General features: G+C 39.1%; 1 long non-coding RNA gene across 6 annotated transcripts in view; it reads left to right on the top strand.

Moving 5' to 3' along the window:
- LOC123789027 (uncharacterized) overlaps nucleotides 1-16,799 on the top strand; it is a 108,229-nt gene extending 91,430 nt beyond the window's left edge. For all 6 annotated transcript variants that reach the window (XR_015723885.1, XR_015723886.1, XR_015723887.1 and 3 more), the window contains 2 exons: nucleotides 239-4,906; nucleotides 10,796-16,799. This is a non-coding gene — a long non-coding RNA (uncharacterized LOC123789027). The remainder of the gene's footprint in view (nucleotides 1-238; nucleotides 4,907-10,795) is intronic.
- Nucleotides 16,800-19,125: the final 2,326 nt, after the last annotated feature.

Consider the following 19,125-nt stretch of genomic DNA (forward strand, 5'->3'; position numbering starts at 1 on the left):
AAGGAGGGACGGGAGAGGGGAAAGGAGAGGAGTTGAAAATAAGCTGCTTCCAGAAATCTTACGCAGACTTCAAATGAGCCTGTCTCTTGTTTGAGAACTTAGAGGATTTTTTTTTTAAACAACCTTTGCGTTTGTCGTCTGATTGACTGGGTAGTTTGGATTTTTGTGTGTTTGTTGGTTTGTTTTATTTGACTTATTTAATTTTAAGAGTTGTTTTGTTTCGCTGCCCGGACTTCAGGAAGCCGTCCCTGACGCGCCATCTGAGGAAAGTCCTCACTAACGCCCCACACTGCTTGGCTTGCCCTGATCCCAGCACGATGGCTTTGTTTGCTGTTTGTCTGGTTTGCCATGTCTCTTGTTAATTTAAACCATCGGGACGGAAGGGACAGGTCTCTTTTGTTTTAACGGCATGCATTCACCAGAAAATAATCTCTTCTACATGTGGAATCCTGCACATGGAAATTCTCAAGACCCAATATGTCAAGAGTGAGAGGAAAGTACAAAATACATGTTCACTGTCTTTTCTGACAATTCTTCTTGTGAACATGTGGGTATAATTGTGGCTCAATAAAAGATGTGCTCAAATTATCTCTCTTTGGTCCTCCCTTTGAAATACTCCCTAATTGATAGCACATTTGCTCAGCCACTCTACTAGGTAGTTACTACTTAAAAACTGGAGAATTTTTAAGAGTTAGCTGAACATCTGGGAACTGTGAAAACTGGTTTTGGCTGAACTCTTTGTTTTGTTCCGGAGGGTTTTGGGGTTTTTGTTTTTTGTTTTTTGTGTATACAATTACACTTGCATCCAACTTTTACTAAACCTGAATATCAAGGAATTTTACCCATAGCACTCTTACTTTTTTATCACAGAACCCTAGAAATCTAAACATTGATCCTTCCTGCTTGTCTCCAGCCCATATCCGAGTCCTGCCATTTATTATATTCTTCTGATATAACACTTTAATCCATTCATAGCTTTGCTTATATCTATGATTTTGGGATTTGAGATCACCTTTTAATTTATTTATGCATTCATTCATTCTTGTGTTCAACAAAATTTTTTTTTAAAGATTTTATTTATTTATGTGACAGAGAGACAGCCAGCGAGAGAGGGAACACAGCAGGGGAGTGGGAGAGGAAGAAGCAGGCTCCCAGCGGAGGAGCCCGATGTGGGACTCGATCCTGGAACGCCGGGATCACACCCTGAGCCGAAGGCAGACGCTTAACAACTGCGCTACCCAGGCGCCCCTCGTGTTCAACAAATATTTACTGAGTTGCCTTGGAACCACTAGAGATAAAAGATGAATAGTGTTTCCTGCCCTCAAGAAATTTACTATGGGGAAATAGTCAAACTATCCATTACAATACAGTGTCATAAGTGCTATTTAATCATTCAAGTCATTTCTGAGCTCCTACTCTGTCCCAGTGCTGTGCAAAGCAATAAATCGACATATAGAAGGAACATCTAATGGGGGAAGGGGAGGTCTTCCAGAAGAGGTGATCCCAAATTTGGTCCTCAATGATGAAGAGGCTCTAACCAGGGAAGTCGGAAGCAGAGGAACAGGGAGGGATTATTATGTTCAAAGCAGAAGGAGAAGCACCTGAAAAGTTTGAGAAGTAAAGTAGATCTGCGAAGGGCATTGCAGGCTCTCAGCTTTGGCCAGGAACTGAGTGTCATAGTAGCACTTATCAAACATATGTTGAATGAAGGAGTAGAGAAGAACAATGTGGTAGAAGCAAGGAGGAAAGAAATCTTAAGTAGCCTTTAAGTCATGCTAAGAAGTTTGGACTTCATCTTAGGAGACCATTGAAAAGAATGTTCGGATGGACAGGGCTGAGAATAGGGGCACAAAATAGATGTGATCAGACTTGTATTTTAAGTTTCTCACTTTGGTCTTATCATCAAGATTGATACAGGCAAGAGGGAAGGCAGGGAGCCCAGGAATGAGGCTATTGCTGTAATCTAGATCTCAGTAACCCAAAATGTGGTCCTGGGCCAACAGCATCATCTACATCACCCAGGAGCTTGTTATAAATGCAGAATCTTGGGGCGCACCGAGATTGAGTCAGAGTTTTCATTTTAAAAAGTTCACTCAGCAATTCCAATACATATTAAAGTTTGAGGTGCACTGATCTAGACTTAATTATGTTAGTGGTAGCAGGGCTAAGAAGAATGGGAAGATTTAAGAGGTACTTCACTGGAACAATCAACCAGACTTGGTGAGCTAATGGATGGGAGAAGAGGGTAGCTGAGCAAGTGTGGTTCTCTCTTAAGTGGGGGAAAAAAAAAAGTTGGAGAGAGAGCTGGTACTGATCTCTTGGGCCTGTACTTTAAAAAATTGATTTGAAATCTATTCATAGAAGTAATAAAATTGTTATATAGCTAATCTCTGCTCTGAAAACTACAGCCAGGGGAATGCTTAGAATTATAACATAGGAAATATTATGGAACCAAAGACATCTGCTCAGTAGGGTAGCACTTTTTAGATTACATCCTACCTCAAAACTTCTCTCTTTATGGCAACATATTAGAGACTAAAATAACACTGTCTTAGTTTAGGTTAGCATGAGTCTAGCAGATCAGAAAGGGAGAAAGGAAAGGAGATTGCCTGAAAGAGACAGAGACAGAGACCAAAGACTTTTTCAAGTCACAGCTCCAGCCACCATTTGGTAGAGTCTGTTGGAGAAAAGTGAACTTCCTTATACATAAAGGTCACATAAATTCTTTTTTTTAAAGATTTTATTAATGTATTTGAGGGGGAGAGAGTGAGCACAAGCAGGGGTAGGAGCAGAGGGAGAGGGAGAAGCAGACTCTCCTGCTGAGCAGGGAGCCTGACGCTCGATCCCAGGGCCCTGGCATCATGACCTGAGCTGAAGGCAGACGTCTGTTTAATCAACTGAGCCACCTGGGCGCCCCTACAAAGATTCTAAACCTAAGTAAATTTTCCTTGAAAGTGTAAGGGAATCAATAAGTTACCTAACAATTTTGAGTGCCAACTATGTGCCAATCACTGCCTATTCACCCTATTTCATCTCATTAAGTCTTAACAATTCTGTAAGGTAAGTATTTCCCTTCCCCCTCTTTTAGTGAAGGGGACTGAGTATCATCAATGTGAAGGTGTTTGCTGAAGGCAGATGAGCTGACTGGAACTTCAACTGAGAATTCCAGCCCAGTCTATCCAGGCTTTTCCTCTCATGCTGTGCTGCCTTTTAAAACAGACAACTTTTTACATTTGACAAAAGTCCTTAAAAGGAACCAACATTCCAGCACAGAAGAAGTGGGACATAAACACCACACACAGAGATACACAACCAGCCCAAGAAAAGAAGGGGATACAGACCAAAGTCAGAAATATTCCCCTTTGCCACAGAGCTAAGAATTCATCAATTCCCTAGAGTGAGGATTAGAAAAGTTAACACCAGACCCATAATGTATTTGTATTTATATTCACACATATTTATATTCATACATATTATTGTATTTTATTAGCTTCATGTCCACATGTTGCTATCATTCGTTCTTGTACATTCAGTTATTCTCAACACTGCCTTTTATTGTCTTTGTGTTGTCAATGTAATGCAAGGCCTTTGATTTAATTAAATGAGGTGAACATAATTGACAACTAGAGCCAGGAGTTTGGAACGAAGTGAAAACTGAAGGATGCCTTTGTAAGGTTAATGCTTGTCTGTGCCAGAGGTTACAAAGTCACTCAAATTTTGAGCACATTTTAAGGCAAGGCATTGTGGAAGATACAAAAATCAATAAACTGAGTTCTGCCATCAAGCTCCTAGCAATCTACGATGAGAGACTCAACATATTTAGTAATAAAAATAGTAAGAGAATATGTTAAGTACCATATGTGAAGCAGAGATAAAATGAGCTAGAAAAGTGAGAGTTTCCATTACAATGGCTGCGTAACAAATTATCCTGAGACGTAGCATTGTTAAATACCCATTTATTACTCTGTGGTTCAGGAAATAAGACAGGGCATAGCAGGGACAGTTTGTCTCTACTTCATGAAGTCTGGGGCTTCAGCTGGATGGCTTGAAGCTTAGGGGCTTGAATCTACTGAAGGTTCATTTGTCTGCATATCTGGCAGTGGACGCTGCCTAGACGCAAAAGGCTGGCGTGCCTGAACAGCCGGGCCTCTCAGGCATCTCACGCTGTCTTTTTCTGGTCCCTCTACCTGGTCTCTCTGTCTTGGCCTTTGTGTTGAGAGAGAGCAGCGGGTGGAAGCTGTATGGTTTTTTCTAATCCAGCCTCACTTAAAAGTCGCTTCTACCACATTGTTGGAATCAATTCACTAGGGTTAGCCCATGTTTAAAGGGAAAGGAATTAGACGCTACCTTTTGTGGGGGAAGAGTCAAAGGATTTGTGTGTTCTACAAACACCACACAGGAGATCAGGGAGCGTTCATGGAAGGACCACCGTTCGGGCTGGCTGCTGAAAGATGAATGTAATTTGAAATAGCAAAGGTAAGATAAGTGGAAGTAAACACTGGGATCTGTATCAGTAGGTAAACCGTGCAACATACAGACTGATAGTGCATTGGGAGTACGGGCAATAAGCCTGAAGACATAAATGGGCTCAAGGTGTGGCAGGAGTTAAGCGCCAAGCTAAGGAGCATGGATTTGATTCAGCTGGGAGTGGAAAGCTATTGTGTTTGTGGTTTTCAACGCTGGCCACCACTAGAATCATCTGGGGAGGCTTAACAATACCCATGCCTGGATCCCACCCCCAAAGATTCTAATTCAGTTGTTTTGGAATATCGCCTAAGCACCGGGACCTTGAAAGCTTCCCAGGTGATTCTTCTGTCAGCCAAGACTGAGAACCAGTGCACTGAAGGCGTCTGAGGACAGAAGCGCTCTGATCAGAAAGCAGTTTGCGTGCTCTCTCTGGGAACCAGTAAGTAGTTTACGGCAAAAACAGTCTGTTTTCGTTTGTTTTCCCGTGTTCCCCAGAGCCAGACTTACGGCTGTTTGAATGGGGTGACACGGGGGTCAGTAGTCCTGACTCCATTAAAATCTGGGCTACTCCTTTTTACCATTTAACATGATAGTTTTAATGTAATCTTTCAGGGAAGAGGGGGGATCCTATTGCTGTGTTAGCTCTCTCCAAGAACCAGGCCTTCTGAGGAGCTGCCACTCAGGTACCTGGGTCCTGGCGGATCTGACTTAGCTCTGAAAATGTAGTTCTTATTCAGTAATCTTTATACCAACCCTTGTATCTGCTCATGCCAGGGAAATGGCCAGCGTTACCAGGTTTTAGAACTTCTAAAATCCTAGGCATTTTTTAAAAGGCCATCAGAATCCGCACCTTTCCCTACCTACCTTCCCACCTAGCCCTGCATTCTAAGAATGAGAGGTAGGTGTTTGTCCTAAGTACTCATGGCAGAGACAACTACTGGCATAAAATGAGTATATTCCCAACAGAATGTCAATTGAAAATTTGATAAATGGAAACATTGGATACTGAATTCTCAAACCATCAGTGTTACCTTGGGTCATCCTAATATTCCATATCTTAGCGGTACAAAGAAATCATTTCATACCTCGTATATGATATATCAATTTGTGTTGAATGTACATTCAGCTACATAATTGTATTTATTACTCAGTTCCACAAGGGAGGTCTTATTATCCCCACTTCACAGGTGAGGAAATGAGATTTAGAGGAATTGTGACTTGTGCAAGGTCATAGAGCTAGTAGGTAGCAGACTGAAATTGAATACAGCCATTCTGATTCCAAATTTAGTGTTTTTCACACTGTACATAATTTATGCTTTGAGAGAGTTGGAGCATAATCTCTTTCCATTGTATCAATCTCAGAAATTTGGGACTTAAACATTCCTATTTCCTTGAATATAGTTTTTATGTTATATTAAACCGTTTTTAGAAAGCTCATATACATTTTCAACATATGTACCTTGTGAAGTAATGAGATATGTAAATTTACTGTGTGCTTTACAAATCCTTTTTATTTGACTTTTATTTATCACTTAAATGTCAAAGGATGCCTCATATTTATTATATACTGAATTTTTGGTCAGGTGGGGAATGTGCATTCATTTTGTTGGTTTTATTCTAATTTCTCTTCAGCCTCTAACTTCGACTGATCTTTTCAAATCTGCAACTATACCTTCGCTTACCCCATCCCATTGTTCTAATTTATCATATCAGGTCTCCTAAGGGTTCGTTTTACAAAGCATTTTTTTGAAAACCTGTTAAGTGCCAAGAACTTTGGGGAAACAATGATTAGTAAGATTGCAAGGCCTTTCCAAATTGTCTCTCTTTTTCTGGAGGTACAATGACAAGAAGTGCATGAAGCAGTTCAGGTGAGGCCATAGCATTTTGTGTGCAAGGGAATGATAACATCTTATGTCCCATGTTTATCCCTATTATACCCACTTCTTGGCCTTCTTGCTCGTCAAGTTGTACAATTACAACAAATAGCCTTCAATTCACTTTAAGTAATTTTCTAATAAGATATTAATAGATCAAACTGACCTTCTTGTAAATCATAATTTCCAAATCTTACAACTTTAATTTTTATTTGTTCCTTAATGAATATTCTTACCTTTTCCCATACTAAAACTACTCTGTCACTTTACCCACTAACATAGCCTTATATATCTTGTTGGATTTAGCTCCATATGCATAGAATTCAATTATCTACAACATGACTTTTATCTTCAGACTTACAAATGGCACTGTGCTCCCACTTCCTCATCATTACCATTTATAAAATATTCAATAAGACAGATCTTGACACCAGTATTATTCATGTGTCAGTTTTGCTGAGTGGACATTGAGATTTTCTGTGAAGTGAAAAATACTCTTTGGAGTGATAGACATTAAGAAAAAAAATTTTTTAAATGTTACAGTTAAACCAGAAAGTAGAATCAAGTTTGCAGAAGTCATCTACCAACTAAAAATCACCATTACAGTAAGCTTTGACTTACTGATTATCAAGATGAATATGAATGAGTGTCATATCTATCATATCTTTATATGCTTTACCGTTGGCTTTTGCATGCTGGAATCTTCCTAAATTCTATTTGTTAGAGTTCCTAATAGCAATAATTGTAGAATCCCTTGATAAGAAAAACAAGAACCTTAAATAAATTATCAAAAATGTATTAGAGTCTTTGGTATTCAAGGAAATGCTCCTTGAGATCCATTTCTGATAACCAAAAGTATAATTAATTTCATAGGTTGAATTGGAATTCAGAGGAGGTGCCATAGTACCTCCCACTTTGGTCACAAATTCCTAAGTCACATCAAGGGACCTCAGACTCTAAGATTCTGATCTTGCTGCTCTTTTTTTTTTCTGGCCCCAACATCATGGCTTGTTCACCCTTGCAGGCTCCCGTACTCTTCACCTTCTCTTCTATCACCACAAGCCATCCAACAGTGACTGCCCATTGACTTCCACCTAGTTTCTATTGCCAGTCTTCACCCATCACGTTCTTCCCACCAACCTGGTATAGAGATAGTCAAGAGACCAAGTTCTGACTTTTGGTCTAGAGTTCTAGTCCTGATTTCGCCAATTATTTCTATGAGCTTTTATTCTCTCGTGAATCTATCACTGTCTCTTCATTGTGAAGTAAAAGGAATGTACGAATAGTTGCTATACTTCCTGTTAGCTCTACATGTTCTGCTTTTCTGATTAGGTGTTAGATAGAATGAAGGAGAGTAGAATTGGCAAAAGAAATGTGTATTTCTTTTGGGAAGGGAAATTTTACTGTAGTCCTGTTGCTGAATCAAGTCTGTCTTCCAACTTTCCCCAATATTCATCTGATTGGATATACTGACAAATGAAAAAATAGTTGCAAGGGTTAAATATAGCATGCTAGGGAATTGCTCTATTATGTTGGGTAGCTATGTAGATGTGAGAGATCGCGCCCTCCATGAGGAAATATGGAATTTTTCGGTGACTCTAAATTCAAATTAAATTTAAAAATACGTATTCCATGAAATTGGGGAATCACCATTGGTAAAGGGTTATGACACCCTGATCCAGCTAAACTAGCCAGCGCAGTCCCCAATTGTGCCATAAACATGTCTAACTCCTTGACCACTGAAATGCCTTCTCCCCTCTTTTTTCTACTTATTTAAAGTTCTGTTTCATCTTCAGGACTTTGTTTGAATTCCAGTGTTTTATGTAGGAAGATATTTTTTAACTGCCCAAACCCAGAATAACCTCTTACTCCTTTAGAATTGCCAGAGCATGATCATCTGCTCTGCTAATTTTGCACTGACCTTATGTTGCCATTTGTTTTTATTTATCTTTTGATGAATGTATTCTGTCTTTCAAACTAGATCTTAAGCTTATAAAGGACTATGTCGTGGCTCTCTGTGTCCACAGCATCTGGCTCAATGCCCAGCACACAATTGACATTAATAATGTCACCCAATAAAAGCTTATTAGTGGTAATGGCATATAATTCCATGAGAATCACTTAAATATTATTGACTGCATATTACTTGACAGATGTATTGTCTGACTTTTATTTGGCAAGAACACCATATCTTCATGCATAAGGAAGCTAGCCTTGCGACCCTGAACACCAGTTACAGATGGCCAGACGTGGAGTCAATTGAACATTTGCTATGGATGTGGCAAGTGTTTAGTAACTGTCAAAATGCTTGCCTTAATCCTTTCAGGCTTCTGTAATACAATACCACACACTGGAAAGCTTATAAACAACAGAAATTTATTTTTCACAGTTCTGGATGCTGGAAATCCAAGATCAGAATGCCAGCATGGTCAGATGAGAGCCCTCTTTCGGGTTGCAGATTGCTGACCTTTTGCTGTATCTTCACATGGTAGAAGGGGCTAGGGGTCTCCGTGGGATCTCTTTTATAACACATTAATTGCATTTATGAGGGCTGTACCCCTTTCACCTGATCACTTTCCAAAGACCCCACCTTCCTAATACCATCACCTTTGGGATTAGGATTTCAATATATGAATTGGGGTTGGGGGACAAATATATGAATTGGGGTTGGGGGACAAAAATATTCAGACTGTACAATAATGAGCTAGTAGATATCATGGAACTTTTATGTGGTTTTAATCCTGGAGGCAGTAAATGTCATTAAGAGCCCTAACTAAATATCTTTACTATGTTAATAAAAGGGATATATAAAATAATCATAGCTTATGCTTTAGAATATTGTATGCATATTTACTTATTTAATATTTACAACAACCCTTTGAAATAATATTACTTTCCATTTTATAGAAGTAATATTTCTCATTTTATAGATGAGGAAACAAGACACCAAAAGGTTAAGTAACTTACTCAAGACTGCACAGCTAATGAGGGAGAGAGGTGGGATTTGAACGTGGGCAGCCTGATTCCAGAATCTGAAACTATTATGCCATGAAATAAGTTGGTTTCTTATAGTCTATAATGCCTGGGTAGATATGAAGCCATAGGATTTATTTTAATTAAAGAAATTTGAGCATCAGGTGGCTTTACCCAATAGGAATAAAGACCACATGAGAACTGAAAAGGCCCAGTGAGGAAATGCATCACACTAGCTCAAGGTCAGCCTGTCTACTCAATTCCTTTTCCGTCTTTAAGTTCTTTTCCACTAGCGTGTAAGCGGAAGTGGGAGCTCCGACTGAGGTGAAGAGGGTCTTTCATCTTCCAAGCGGGGGGACCACTTGGGAAAGCAGGCTGATGAGAACTGCAGGGGAGCTGAGCCATTTTAAAAACACATGAAAGCAAGAGCTTAAGAGAATTTTTATGAGGATGGCAAAGTCGAGGGTGTATGCTCATGTTCGCATGCAGGAAACGTGGGTTAAAACTGATCAGTGATTAAAATTCCTTAGACCTTTAAAATGCAAATGATTTGAAAAATGTCATAGTTTTGAAAAGTAAGCATTCTCATTTATGGGAGTTACAACATGGTACTTTATTCCAAAGAATATTTGAAGTTGCTTGAAAATCGCTAGAGCTCCAAAATTATTGGATAAAAATATTGCCTGCCGGGGGTTGGGAAGGAATTCCATTGGTTTCTCATCCTGATCTTTTTATTCTTAAGAAAGCAGGGGGGCAATGAAACTTTGCTTTTTTACCCTTTGTGCAGAAAATGGTTTCAGTGGAAATTGGGGAGACAGTGTCACAGGCTTCTGTTTTTCAGAGCAGTAAATTCTAACTCCCTGTCCTGATTTCTTGGTGATTGAAGTCAGGCACACATATTTTCAGTGACACCCATTTTTTTCTTTGTCCTGAGCTGGCTGCTGCAGTTTCTCTCACTAATGCGTGCTGCCTGCCAGGTTCTTCAATATGAGTACTGAATTCTCTGGCTCTCTCACTGGGACCTTCTAATTACAAGGCTAAGTTTGAAGATTTCAACTTATTTTGGCACACAGGGTGGTGATTCAAGATTTAATTCTCTCCTCAGGCTATCTAATTAATAAAACTCTCTAATTTTTGTCAGGATACATTCAGCAGGGGTTTAAATAACTAGTTCTCAAAGAGCCCTATTTTGCTATTGTCAAAAACTGTTCTTTAAATGTGCTAAAAATATCCCAGGATACAGTAAAGGGAATGCACAGCTTCCTCCCCTTGTGAAGATATGGTGAGTTCCTTTTGCATTTGGCTGTTTTAAATATATGTCAAGAAGAGTAGGAGGAAGGAGGAGTGGAATTTTTGGCACCAAAAACTACGGGGCTCAAGGGACTAAAGATGTGCCTTCTCCCTCTATAGGGATTGAGAAAATAAGGAGTTTAAATGCCTAAGCTTATCCTTTTTTCCCCTTTTTCTTTCTCTCATGTAAGTCTGCATATTCTACCTGAAAAATGAATTTCATCACAAAATGAATCCAGTTGGATTGCATTCTTCTTCCAAGAAATAAGGTAGGGGATTTTCCCTTTAATGTGTTTTAATTAAATTCTACCATGATTATAGCAGTCAAAGGTAGGCTATCCAATAGATTAGTGACAAGAAACAGAAATTACATATGAGGGTCAAAGAGTATTTTCCTTGTAAGAAATTACAAGGAAGGTCAAGCTATTTTGAAAATATCTACATGATAAGCAGATTCCCAAACCCCAGTTATGATCTACTTACAGAATGATATACTTTGTACAGTTTCAGTGAAACAAACAATTGTATCTCTAATTCACTGCCTTGAAATTTTTCCTCGTGTATTTTGTGTTTTAAATCTTAGGAAAAGAATTCATTGTTCAACGAATATTTGTTGATCATTTTATATGTGCCAGACAGTGAAATTTGGCTCATGTATTTTTATTTCAGAAAAATAATGTATTTGTTCATTCAGTGAGTATTTATGAGCATCTTCTATGTAACAGACAATGTTCTAGGTGCTGAGAAACAGCAGAAAATGAAACAGACAAAAATCTGTTCCTTCCTAGAGTATGCATTACAGTTGTGTAGACAAACAACAAAAAAAGTAAGCAAATATACACTATTTTAGATAGTGACAAATTCTAAGGAGAAAAATAAAATAGGTACAGAGAATACAAAATGTCCTGGGAATTGTAATTTTAGAGAGGGTGGTAAGAAAAGGTCTACAGAGGAGTTGATAGTTGCATAAAAGCTGGAAAGGGATGATATTAAGGGGAAGAATGTTCCAGGCAGGAGGCCAATGCAAAGCCCTCTGAAAGTGGGACAAGCTGGGCAGATTTGAGGCACATTGAGGAAACCAACATGACTCGAGCAGGGTGAGCAGAGAGGTGAGAGGATGAGTCAGAGAAGTATGGGGGCCCAATCATGCACGGTTTTACACATCATTATGAGGATGTTGTCTTTTCTCAGAGTAAGATTTTTGAGTAAATGAAGGTTTGAGGCAGAAGAATGACATGATCTGACAAGTTTTAACAAGATTGTCTGGCAGCTGCACTGAGAATAAGGTGAAGGTAGGATCAGAAGAGAAGCAGGGAACTAGATTACAGATTGTTGCAACAATCCAAGTGAGAAATATGATACATTGGACCAAAATAGTATCATGGGAGGTGGTGAGATGTGGTCAGATCTGTGGGTGACCAGAAGTGATAGTATAGACAGTGTTTTTCCTAGGAGTTTTGTTGTAAAAGTAATGAGAACAGTGAGACAGCAGAAGCAGGAAGAGGATAAAGAAAGGGTTATTTTGAACTGTGAGAAATATTACCATGTGTGTACTCATGATAATGATCCAGTAGGGGAGGGAAAATTGATGATAAAACCTTAAGTAGGCAAAAGAGGGTGGAAATAATGTACAACTGGAGAGGTTGGTGTTGGTGCGAGGACAACTTATGAGCACAAATGCAGGTAGTCAAGTAGACACAGCAGGGAAATGAGGAATTTCTATTTTGATTACATGTATTTTTTCAGTGACATAGGAAGCAAGGTGATCCACTGTCAGTGGGGATGGGGAGAATACTTGAAGTTTTGACAAAAGAGGAGAGGCCTGAAAGTTATCTGGAAGAGTGGGAGAAGGAATTAGTCAGGGGACAGGATGCCGTGCATCCTTAGGAGCCCTCTGAAGTGAACTGAAAGGGTGACCAGTCAGCACAGATCTGTATCTTACTCATGCCTGTGCAGCAGAATGTGCAGGCATGCACCAGAAGGAGAGATGGATTTAAGCGGGCTTATGGTTTAGCCAGGGGAGTAGGATAAAGCTAAAGAGGGGCAAGTGAGTTGTAGGTACATGCAAGGGCTGATTATAATAATTGATCATGGAGTTTAAGATGTTGATTTTGATCACTAGAGTGGTGTCCATCTCAAAATGCTATATTTTTGTGTATTTTTCCAGTGTTTGTTTCATTCCTTTTTTTTCATTCAGTAAGTTAAAACTCCCCAACTTTGAATGGACTTGCCCAGAAAGCAGTGACTTCCCTAATTTTAGAAGTTTCTATGCAGGGGCATCTGGGTGGCTCAGTTGGTTAAATATCTGCCTTCGTCTGAGGTCATGATCTCAGGGTCTTGGGATTGATCCCTGCATTGGGCTCCCTGCTCAGTGGGGAGCCTGTTTCTCCCTCTGCCCATCCCCCATTCTTGCTCACATGTGCTCTCTCTCTCTTTCTTAAATAAATAAAGGAAATCTAAAAAAAAAAAAATAGAAGTGCTCATGCAAAGATTGAGCAGGTGTTTTGTGTCAGATATTTAAAAGAATTCATGCTTCAGAAAAATGTTGGACCAGAACATTTTTAAGGGTTTCCTGGGGTTCAACTCTGGTATTCTATGATTATCTTAGGGATTAACTGTGCACCTGTTATGTGCAGTTCCCTGTAGGACATACTATGGGACTTACAAAGGTACATTTGGTATATTCTCTTACCCCAGGATGGTTATAATTCAGTAGCTTTTTAAAGTAAGTTTAGAATATATACATACTGAAACTTAAGTATTTAGTAGATGATAAAAATTGACACTTATTAATGTATTAGTTCTGCTCATATGCAAGGGCCATGGTGGGCTCACCTCATGTTTGCTCTGACCCTATTACATCATCGCTAAACTCCAGGTCCCAGCAATCTTGCCTCCCAAAAACCTACATCAGAGGAAGAAATAACTGGCTGGTTTTATTTTAGTAACATATCTTTAAAATTGTGGATTCAAATAATTTGTTCATGTAGGGTCATTGGCAAATGTGGAGCACTTTGATGACTCCAAGAAGGAAAGAATATCCTCCTTTGGCTGGCACATAAACAATCATCGTCTTCTTTGTGTGGAAGAAAATGTTAGCAGTATATAGGCCATTTCTATACTCAGCCTCTGCATTAAACTGGGGCACAGCTGATGCACTCATTTCAGACAGTACCAATTGCTGCAGATGGACTTTTCATTTATCAGTGGGCATATTCATTAACTTGACAGAAACGATTGGTTCTATTGTGCCACATTCTGGTTGTTTATGTATAGATCCTGGTATTACTCTAGATAGTTGGAACCTGCAGGCAGAAAAATATCATCAACATAGAATTTTATTAGTCTTGACATTTGTGTCATCCAGAAGACACCCAGTTCAGGATTGAGCACTGTAGGCTGGCACAGCTGGGAGGCTTGTGGACAGGGTTTTCGCCACTCTATCTAGGTCGTATAGTGGCAAGTGCTATAGTGATGCCCAGTAGGATTGAAACTATCCTCCTTCCATAGACAGAAGGATTATGAATGATGAAAGTTATGTTCAGGTTGCTGGAGTACTCCACATTAAGAAGATCCAGTCTAAATATATGAAAATCGTGCATTAGGGGGAGAGGATTCATAACATAAATGAATCCTTTTCAATATGTAAATGTTTGTTCCAGAAATCCTTTAAATATTCAACTACAGCTGAATTTTAAAAATGTCCAATTTACTCAAAATAGTTTCATATTTATTGTATAACATGGGTTTCCAGAGAACATTGATTTCACACTTACTACTTATAACTCAAACTAAAACAAAAGGTGGGAGAGATTTTGTGGGTCAGGTTTGCAGTGCTCAAATTGCAAAAACAAAACTCTGCAAAGTTGTTTCTCTACAAAAATAGAAACATAGTAGAGCAACAACAAAAATCATGTGTCAGAGTCGCAGACAAAGCCAGACCCATAGCTCGGCAAGCAGGTGGGCAGGCAGGTGGTAGGTGGTTGGGCCTAAGTGGAGAGATGGGTAGGTAAGCTGGCAGGCTGTTCCATCCATGAACAGGGGGGAATTTGTAAGAGGGTACAGAGAATGACAGAGGACAGATTGGCAACGGAAGAAGCATCAGAAAAGATGGCTGGAGGACTTCATTGTCCTCCAGAAACTGTTTTGTGCTTTCTGTGTGGGCAAAGCACCTGTTACGTGTGGGTAGTCCTGGCTCACAGGGTTACAAAGAGCCAGAAAAAGTCAGGAGCTCAAGTGAATTCTACCCATGATTAAAGATACTAAAATTACCTCCAGACTAGCCTTGTGAATGCGAAAAAAAGAATCACTAACAAAATATTCTCTTTGTCTCTGGAACTTGATGATAATAGAAATAACTCTGCATTCTCTACTTAAGTCATGCAACAGATGTCACTGGATGTTGGGTCATGTACGTGGCCCAAGAGGCCGAGTGGCCTTTCTTGAGGTCACAAAAGACCCTGACAGGGTTGGAAGTCAATTTTTCTTAAGATTCCTGCTTGGATATCCCTCATTTAAACATCAGCAAATAAACCATGTGAATAATATTTTCAGATTTATGAGAAAAGGATTGGTTGAACTGGAAACAGTGAAAAAAGTAGCAGAAGCCAGAATGAGTGTTGGGCCCTTCAGTAAGGTGGCAGGGAGAAAGCATGCGGTGTTTCTTTCCCTTCCAGGACTAACCACCATCCTTAACATTCTGAGGATGCGGAGGTAGTCGATCACAAAATACAGGCGTAATAGAAGTAGAACCCACAGGGCCAGATGAGACTTCAAGTGATGGTACATTAAAGATGGTCTGCATATTCCTTAGTGATTTGGATGGGTGTTGTATTCCTTCTAAGAGATGTATCCATTCTTCTAACAAACCTAAATTCCTCAGCTCTTACGTCGTCATTTGGCTTTTCAGCTGAGGGAATTAGAAAGCTAAATGTTGAGTTGGTTCTTTTTTTTTTTTTTTCCCAGTGGCAGATGGGGGTATCTGCTTCCAGAATACACCTACTCATTATTTTATTGTATTTTCTTGTAGTAGATATGGCAAATTCTACAGGGCTACAAAGACCTCTAAAAGGTCAGATGAGTAAAAGGTCCCCTACCTTCTTCATACTCTCGGTCTCATCTTATCACTGTCTTTAGGGTACTTTAACTCCTCTGCTGGTATTTTATCTTTGAAGTTTTCTATGGTTCCATTTCTGGCCTCTTAGTAACCTCTTCTGTTCTTATGGCTTCAGATAGCATCCCCACACCAGGTGACTCGCAAATATAAAGCTCTACCTCTGTGATTCTGGAAATGTGATCCTTGAGTCAGGAGTAACATCGTCGTCTGGGTACTTAGAAATTCAAGTTCCCGCCCCTATTCTCCCAGACAGTATAAAATCAGGAACTCTGAGGGTGAGGTCCAGTAATCTGTATTTGAACGAGCTCCACAGGTGATTCTGATGCTAGCTAGCTTGAGGGCTACGGCTTTAGTTTGTACTGGTTTTCTGAGCTGCGTGCTGCTGTAGCTGACCAGCTAGAATCTCGTGGATGTCTAATGGCAGACATGTCCAAAATGGAAACCATGAGCTTCCTTTGCTTCCCAAACTGTTCCACTTTCAGTCCTCCATATTTCAGTAAATATCATCACTCAGTTTCTTAAGCCAGAAATCTGAGAGTCACCCTTGCCACTTGTTTCTACCTCACCTTCCACGTTCAGTTTAACACCGTACTGTGTTTAACTCTACTTTTAGAATGTATTTTGCACCTATTTCCATCATGAATACTACGACCCTGTGCTAAGCCACCATCCTCTTCTACCTAGACAACTGAGATCATCTCCAGCTGGTGTCTCTGTATCCTCTTCTGGTTCCCAACAATGCGCTCTTCACTGCTCTTTCCACGGTCCTGATCGTGTCAGCCCTTGACTTAGATCTGTCAAGGTGGCTATCCTTTGCACTTATAATTAGGATCCACATCCTCAGTAGGTTCCATAAAGCTACTGCTTCTCAAAAGTGTAAGGAGGGTGGGTGAACTACTGTAGGATCCCTTGGGGGTAGGGGTTGGAAATTTGTGTTTATGATTTTATATAAAGTATTCCAATTATAGTCAGGTCTCATAAAATTTCATATCATAAAATGTTTCAGATTATAATGTGTACCTGGTTTTTAGCAGTAAATACAGTTCTCTCTCACTAAAAGCCTAAGAAAAGTTTGATCATTATTCATCTCATTTAAAGATTTTTCAATTAAAAGTTTACTTTTTATGTTTCACTGACATTTATAATATACTTATGTTGTTTTGATCAACAATATATTACTAAAAATTATAATTGTAACTCAACCCAGGAAAAAATCATAACATCTAAAATCTCATGGTTAGAGAAAAGTAAAAATTAAAATTTAAACCTATGTGCATATTTTGTTACAGATTAGCATGATATGATAAACAAAATATTTTCAAGTGCAAAATATGTAATGATAAATATCTAGGCTGGTGTAGTACTATAGAAATATGAGTTAACCAAAGAAAAAGGAAAGATAGAAAATTTCTAGATGTTAGGAAACAGTTTAATATATTTTAAATGGATTGTGGTAGTTATCAAATTACAGCATTTGATTTCTCATGAAACATTTGGAAGAATGTTATAATAGTTTCTTTTTTAAATGTCAGTTCTTACCACGTGCCAGAAATTAAATGCTTTGTAACTATTTAATATGATGATGATTTTTCCCTTGAAAATAAAAACATTTGAAGCAATAAATGATTTTTCAAAATTACAAAAAGGGTGCATGAACAAAAATAAGCTAGGGTAGTGGCATTTGGGGCAAACTCTCCAACTTAATTAGTTCGAACTCTTGACTAAAGTAAAAGTATTTGACAGATTAATTTTATTTGTGAGCAGGAGTTGAGACAGCATACTCCTCTGAATTATTGGGCATGAGGTTATTCCCCAGATTGGAAAAAAATCTGGTAAGAGCCACTCCCATTCATTTACTTCCCCCCCAAAATAAGACTCAGAAAAAGGCTGTGGCCCCCAAAGTCACAGGTATAAGGATGGTTGATTATATGACAGGTCTCGTAAGGGTTCATTTAATCTCTAAGGGTCTGGAGACATAGGTAAAGACAATTGTTCCTATGTTGATTTAAAATGACTCTGATAATTAAGAATGTAGAAGTATGCAGAAAAGTAGAGCCAATCAGACAGGAAATATCCAAAGACCAGAAAGCCTGAAAATTTCCTAGAGTTCTATCACTGTTGAGAACTTGATCAGAATTGGGAGGAGCTGATCTGTTTTCTTTGCTCTCACAGTAGGTGTCTGGAGATAATGCACTCTGGGTAAATGTCTTTCCCATCCTTTTTCTGCATTAAATAATATTTTGGCCTTCTATTATTCTGCACTTCACCTATTATCAGATCTGCCTCGTGAAAACCCATTCTCCCTTAGAATATTTCCCCTTTCCCTCATTGTATAAAGGATTTTTGTTATTTTGACATTTGTTTGGTATGGATTGAAATTAAATGGATTAAAGTTGGACTTGGAGGGGAGAAGGGATTCGGTGTGGTAGCTTTAACTGGGGAGGTATTGATCAAAGGGTACATACAAACTTTCAGTTATAAGATGAATAAGGTCTGGGAATCTAATGTATAGCATGGTTAATAATACTGTACTGTATACTTGAAAGTTCCCAAGAGAGTAGATCTCGAGTGTTGTGGCCACACCAAAAAAAGGTAACTCTGTGAGGTGATGGATGTGTTAGCCGATGCTATGGTGGTAAACGTTTTGCAATATATAAGTGTATCAAATCAACACATTATTTTACAGCTTGAACTTATACAATGTTGTATGTCAGTTATATCTCAATAAGGCTGGGAAAGACAAAAACAAAGTGCTAGCCTTGATGCAAAGATATCAAGTTAAATACCTCACAGAATGCCAAATGCTAATAAGAGAGGAAAATTCACAAGGCAAACATGGGGAAATTAGAGGGAAATGAAGCTTGCATGATAACAGGCAAGACAATGAACAATATAAATAAGTAAAATGTATAGTGATGAATGCTAAGGAGGAAAAAAAAGAGGAAGACAAATTTTGCAGGGTAAGAAGGGAAAAAGCGAGCTTTGGGACTCTCTTAAGGAAGAACAATGCAAAGACCCTGCAGTGGGAATGTGTGTAGTAAAAATCAATGAGGAATGCATGGCGGCATTGCGTGACCATAAGGAAAAAAAAAATAGGACTTGAGGCCAGAGAGTTGGTGGTCAGGCCCTACAGAGCATTATGAATGACTACAAAGCCTTCACTTTTCATCTGAGTGTGTGGGAAGCCAGTGTTGGGCTCTAACAGAGATGTGATATGATATGACAAAATCCCCCTGGCTGCTGGGTTGAGATTAGACTGAAGTGGAACAAAGGTAAATTCCAAAGGCTACTTGGGGGGCAAAGATATTATAGGTGAGATGTGATGGTGATTTAGACTAGGGGAGGGACAAATGGAGGGGGTAATAAGTAGTCTGAGTGTGGATAAGAGTTGAAGCTATAATAGGT

The sequence above is a fragment of the Ursus americanus genome, chromosome 3 (genome assembly GCF_024610735.1).
Source record: "Ursus americanus isolate L20-20 chromosome 3, mUrsAme1.1.p, whole genome shotgun sequence".
In the NCBI taxonomy this organism is placed as follows: Eukaryota; Metazoa; Chordata; class Mammalia; order Carnivora; family Ursidae; genus Ursus; species Ursus americanus.